The sequence below is a fragment of the Notothenia rossii genome (assembly GCF_949606895.1).
Source record: "Notothenia rossii genome assembly, chromosome: 5".
In the NCBI taxonomy this organism is placed as follows: domain Eukaryota; kingdom Metazoa; phylum Chordata; class Actinopteri; order Perciformes; family Nototheniidae; genus Notothenia; species Notothenia rossii.
In genome coordinates, this window is record NC_136903.1 from 31,141,524 (window position 1) to 31,148,293 (window position 6,770).

A 6,770-nucleotide genomic window follows, 5' to 3' on the forward strand; every position below is an offset into this window, starting at 1 on the left:
AATCTTCGCCGAACTGCATTGTGGGGAGCATGGCATGGCTTTGCAAGCATCACGAGCATATATCGGCATCAAAAGTTGAACAATGTTCAACTTTTGAGGCTCGATGCTTGGCATCAGCCAATGAAATCCCGTTTATGCAAATCCCGCCAGTGCAAGCGCTAGCCAATCAGACCGCGTGCAAGCTGGGAGAGCCAGACCGCAGTTCATTTCCTCATATTCTAAACGAGATATTACGGTAGCAAATCACCCGGTTCTTTACGACCAGAACTATTTACCGGGATACAAACCGGAGGAACCAGGCATGGAGGGAATTGGCAGAGACAGTGGGTGAAACTGGTAGGTTTTTCGCCTGTTTGGAGAGTTTATATCCAGTTTACTTCGTTTTAACATTGCTATTGCTTTGTATGTCGGGGGTGGGAGATTCATGTGATTGGTTGTTGGTCGCGTTGCTTGCAAAAAATTGCCAAGCTTCAGACACGCCCAGCTTCAAGATTTTTTGATGCCTGTAGTGTAGACGGGCCGTAAGGATCACGGCCACTCTAGTCAATGGGTTCTATTCCACCACACGCGCCGCGTTACGGCTCAGACGCGTCCAAGAAGCGGCTCGGCGCAGCGCTTCTCTAAAATTAGGATGAATCTTATTTTTGCCGCGGCGCAGCCGTAACGTAGGCCCATTCCCAAACCGCCCCCTACACCCTACCCCTCCGTTTGCGCGTTAACGCGGAGGGTCCGCCATATTGAGGGCTGTTCCAAACCAACGAGTGTGGAGGGGGAGTGGGTTATGGCTAGCAAAGGATCCGTTTAGTGTAAATATGACGTCACATTCTCGTTGTAACTCTCGTCGTAATCGGAGCGGCTCGGAAACACATCTTCAGCAGTAACATGATGCAACATACACATTAATGCAGCAGCAATATTAATAGAGAAACATCAGACTTAATAGTGAAACACTGCAAGGGAACATTTTATTGCACCAGGAGCTATCTTGGGACTTTTACTGCGACAACGTTGACTTGCCTGTGAATAAAAAATAAACCATAGTGTTGGTGATCTACAGTGTTGTCAGTCTTCTTTGAACACTAACAAGATCGCTAACACCCTATTTCAGTAATCACACTCCCTGTAATTGAAATAATTAATAGATAGTTTAGCTTCTCACCATCATTTGCTGTGGCCAACTGATGTTAACGATCGTAACTGAAAGGCTGCCTGCCAAACGTAAACATTCAGCCAAACTCTCGCGAGAGTTTTACACAAGACGGATCCTTTCTAGCCATAACCGGGGGAGTGGGCTATCAAGCCCTCGAACAGCGAGTCTACTCTGCAGCGGTGCTGACTTGAGACTGCTTGTGACCGATCTCTACCTGACCGGAGTCACGCTGTGTGTGTCCGTCAGGAAACACGCTGTTTACAAGTAGTTCCAGCAAACATCCACTGATAAACTGCGATTTTAACAACCTCATGATAACCTCATATGTTTTTAACTTAGGAACATACCTGTGTTTAGTCTAGAAAAAGGTAAATGTGTGCATTTTATTATAAAGTTGTGTATATGTATAGACTGTTGCAAAAACTAAGAAGCTTATAAACATCAGGTTTAAAACTAAAAGAGCTTTACAAAAAAGTAACACAATGAAATATGTTTGGAGTTTTATTTGAGTTAGTAATTTACATTTTTTGTCTAAGAGAGATGCTGATTTGAAACCGTTGTTACATACAGTTACGGCATTTCCTGTTTCTGCCGGAGAGAGGGGAGGCCGTCCCAAAGCTTTCCGCTGTATTTACTCCTTCCATCTGACAGGAGGGAGCCTCGTTGAGCTGCGAGTGTGGCTACAGACGGAGTTCACTCCGTCACGGAGGGCTAGGGTCGACGGAGTGGTTTGGGATTGGGCCGTAAGGTCGGGCAGGCAGCCCCTCCTCGCAGGAAGTGGAAAGGTGAGCATCCGGGCCAGGCCCATCCCCCACATATACTAATTTAGCAGACCCCCCTCCTTCATCACAACACCTCCACTGCGATACGCACGACAACGAGGTTTTCCATCATGGAAGTGGAAAAACACACTATTTTATATGATGTAACCAATGCTTACTACAAGGACAACATCAGAAAAGACAAGGCCTGTTTTTTAGTCGCTGCAGTTTGTGGAGTGGAAGCTAACAACTACATATTAATGTTTTAAAGTTAATTAATACCCGAATTAAACCCAAATCAATGACAAAACTGCGAGCCTGTACGCACGACGCTACGCTTCTGGGACGCGTCCGGTGGGTTATGGCGCTAGACCAAAACCGCCGCAGACGGACCCAGTGGAAACTGGGGGTTACAGTTAGAGACGTGCCATAGATAGAGAACATGTTGCGAAACACAATAGCAAGCATGTGTAGTTCTGGGGACGGGGTGGGGGAGGGGGGGACGGGGTGAACCCGTTCAAATCCAGTTTTGGACAGTCTGCCGTGGTTTCATCCCATTTCAATTGCTGTTCGACGCTCGGCGTAACCCTCGGAGCACACTCTCCAATCACAGAGCTTGAGGACTATCACGGGGTTTGTCAAGCGAAGCGGAGAGAATACTTACTTCCGGGTGTAATATTCTGTAAAGCAAATAAGCTGCTCCGACCTTCGCTCCTGACGGACTCCAGCTAGTGTTTATCAAACAAATAAATAAACACAAGGATAATGATGTGTTATTGTTGAGTAAATGGAGAATTGCACAGCGGAAAATAACGTATATTTGTGGTGATTGACATTATTCACCCACGGATCTATGAGTTAGGGTATTGTTCTGCACGGACATTTTAGTGAGCCAGACTTCCTGTCTCCGCTGGTCTTCACTTGTGTTTTGAGATGCTAAATAAAAGTCTAGCTTGTACCTTTGATACCCTACCTCCGACTCCCATCTCTCGGCACCACACTATGCCACAATTTTAGATGCAGATTTTGTTAAACTAATACGTTAGCGCTGTGGACCAACACTATGCATTGGCGGTGAAGGGGGTAGCAATAAAGATAACACCATTTTAAACAACATAACAGAAATAATATCGATAGCAGCGTCCCTAGCGACCACCTTGATAACAATGAAAACGTTGTACTGTATAGACACAATTTCCTGAAGTAATCTTCGTAATAACTAGCAAACTAAAGATCATGTCCATCCACTGCACACATAATCTGAAATAACAACTCATATTTCTCGCATCAAATGACATCAAAACACATTTTGATGGCCAAACTAACTTTAAAATAGGCATTTTACACCGAGAATAAAACGAAGTTCGGCCATGTTTTTTTTTTCTGCAGGGAGAAATTTGAAGATCACGTGACATAGACGCCAGCCATTGGAATGAATGGTTTTTAAAAAACTTAGGGATCTTACAATTTCAGAGGCGTTTTTGTAGAAATACTACGTCCTACGTTGTGGACCAACATAGTTATTACACATTTTTTTGTGAGACTGGGTTGGATGTTCAGATACCAACACAAGTATCGTAAAACATACTCTACTATGAACCTTCCAAAATACCAATAGATGCGAAATTATGCACAACACATCAAATACAAAGAAACAGGAAAAACCAATGAGTAAGAAAATCTTGGACCACCATGAAATCAGTGAATCTTCAAATGTTTCAGCTGTCTGTCAGCTCATATAAAAAGAAAGACCCTTATAGAATATTTAACTATATCTTGATAAGACACTGATAGTATAGTACGACACCAAATATTTACATTGAAATAGTAATTGGGCGCTGTTGTCATTATGTCTCCAACTTTGCTGTGAAATTATTTCTGAATAGATTCAAGATTCAAAGGTTTATTGTCATTACATATACAAAACTACAGTGTAATTATGTAATGTATGAAAACACTTAGATCGCAGGTTCCTCAACTGTGCGATTTACAAGACATACAAAAATAAATATAAAAACAACAATAAAAATAGTGCAAGCTCAGTTGTTGAATAGTCGTATGGCCTGTGGGATGAAACAGTCTCTGAGTCTGGTGGTTTTTGTCCGGATGCTGCGGTAACGCCTGCCAGACGGCAGCAGACAGAACAGTTTGTGGCTGGGGTGATGGGGTCTTTTGTTATCCGGAGGGATTTCTTCCTGAGCCGCTGGGAGTAAAGGTCCTCCATGGATGGCAGCTCCGTCCTGGTGATGTTCTGTGCAGTTTTCACCACCCTCTGTAGAGTCTTACGATTGAGGGCGGTGCAGCTGCCGTACCAGGCCGTGATGCAGCCAGTCAGGATACTCTCTATGGTGCACCTGTAGGAGGTCAGGATCCTCTCTATGGAGCACCTGTAAAGGTCCGGATCCTCTCTATGGTGCACCTGTAGGTCAGGATCCTCTCTATGGTGCACCTGTAGGTCAGGATCCTCTCTATGTTGCACCTGTAGAAGGTCAGGATCCTCTCTATCACCTGTAGAAGGTCAGGATGCTCTCTATGGTGCACCTGTAGAAGGTCAGGATCCTCTCTATCACCTGTAGAAGGTCAGGATGCTCTCTATGGTGCATCTGTAGAAGTTGCAGAGTATCCTGAAGTCCCGATGGGGGTATGCCACAACCAGATGTATCCAATCTTTATCCACAAATTGTTCTTGGCTGTCAAACCAATGTGCCCACATTGCCCAGAATAAAATTAAACAGAGATATGCTAGTTCAGTTAGACAACTGACACATGTTTATTAGAAGCAGCATATGGTTTGAGTTTGGCGTCCAGGCTCTGGCCTCATCACTCCACAGATTTACATATAACATTGATTGATGATAGGATAACTATCCCCCCGAGCCTACAGGTGGATGCTGGAAGCTGGGGGGGTGGTGGGGCAGGAGAGCAGCAGTAATGTGAACGCAGCAGCATCGTGGAAGCAGCAGCAGAAGCAGCATTAGCGAGGCAGCAGATCTGGCAGCTTAAATAGAGCTGCAAGTTTAGGAGAATGTGTTTGGTTGGTCGTAAGAGGAACGAGGTGCGTCATGTGTAAATGTATCATTGGTGCTCGAGTTGACTGCCTGAACTAGCTCGCAGGCTTCGCCCCATTTTTGCTAATGTAGCCTAAAACACATCTTCTTTTTGTTTTATTCAGGCTTCTTTGCAGAAGGCTTGAAACTAATGATTTAGACCATATGCTTATCAGTAAAAAAAAGTTGGGTCATTTTCTCATAATCTGACTATTTTTTACAAACTTGCATTTGGAGTCACCACAGGTTACTCATTTGAAAGAATGACATTTTTAATTGGCTTCACTTTTACGTACCTGGTGGTTGCTAGATACTTTGATGTGTAACGGAAGGGGAGTTTTCCTAAATGTTATAGTGCAGGGATGCAGCTGCGTCAACAGAAGTAAATGACATTAAGTGTCTGAAAACAGTGAAAATAATTGAAGGCGGTTGTCCGGTGCCTTGCTCAAGGGCGTCACAGGAGGGCCCAGGAGGTGGACTGGGACCTCTCCAAGTAGCAGTCCACACTCCGCATTTTAGGTCTGGTCGGGGGCTTGGACTGTGAGCCGGGTCTACTGACTGAGCCACTGCCGGATGGACTGTATGGAGATGTCAATGTTACATTATCTAATTTGTTTGGAAATAGTTTATCTTTGCAGTGTAGTCTCTGTGTCTAGCTGAATAGAAAGACTCCAATGTGCTGGAGTTTGATTGGAATTAATGCAACCAGAGTGAAAAGAAGACAGTATGGGGGCATGATCTCATTACTGAATGGAAATTAAACTTTGAAAGAAGCAGTTCAGCACAAGATGTACTCAAACTGGATGATTCTACAAGACAAGTGTAAAGTTTGGCAGATGTTGTTCTCGAACCTGCCTTAAAAAAAACCTTAAAAAAGGAAGATGCAGGTTACACTCAGGAGCATGGAATGGTTAGAGGAAGTTACATTTCTGGTAGCAAGCAGCAGCGGATTAGTGGGAATGCAAGGCTCAGCATTGCTGAATGCAAATGTAACAGAGTAGAACACATCACCCCAGTTCTTATATCTCTGCACTGGCTACCAGTGGCTTACAGAATTGATTTTAAAATTGTATTTTAGTGACCACGATATCTATTTGTTTGTTGTCCTTTGTTTGTGATTCACTCGTGGGGCTGACCGAGGAATAGACGTTTGTAGTTTGAGTGAAAGAATATAGAAATATCCAGATGCGATTCCGCAGCAGAGCTAATAAAATGATAAAGGACAGCTCTCACCCAGGTCACAGACTGTTCTCTCTCCTGCCTTCTGGGAGGAGATACAGGAGCTTCAAGTCACGGACAAACAGACTCAAAAACTGTTTCTACCCCTGGGCCGTCAGGCTGCTTAACCACCACACATAATGCAATAACCGTAACCATCCTCAAACATACACACTTTTAATGCACTTTATATACTATTTTCAATATTTTTAACTATTTATTCCCCCTGTATGATTGTTTATGTTGTCTGTCCTATTGCCGTGTTTTTTAGTGTTATGTATGTGTTTGTCTCTTTGCACACTGGGACAGAGTTGCACTCTGAATCTCGTTGTACTCTGTGTATAATGACCATAAAAGGCTTTAACTTAACTGGCTTTAACTTAAAAGTAAGATAGTTTATTCCAAAAAGGGCAAAAAGAAATAAACGTTTTTAAACAAACTATTTGTCATATAAACTGATACTTCAATATTAAAGGCACAATAAAGAACCAAGCTGTGACGCTCCCAGCCAGCAAGGTCTAAAAACAGTTTGCTTCAGTCAGCCACGCCATTAGGCTGCAGCACCTCTCGTTTTATGCTGCAGCACCTCGACCT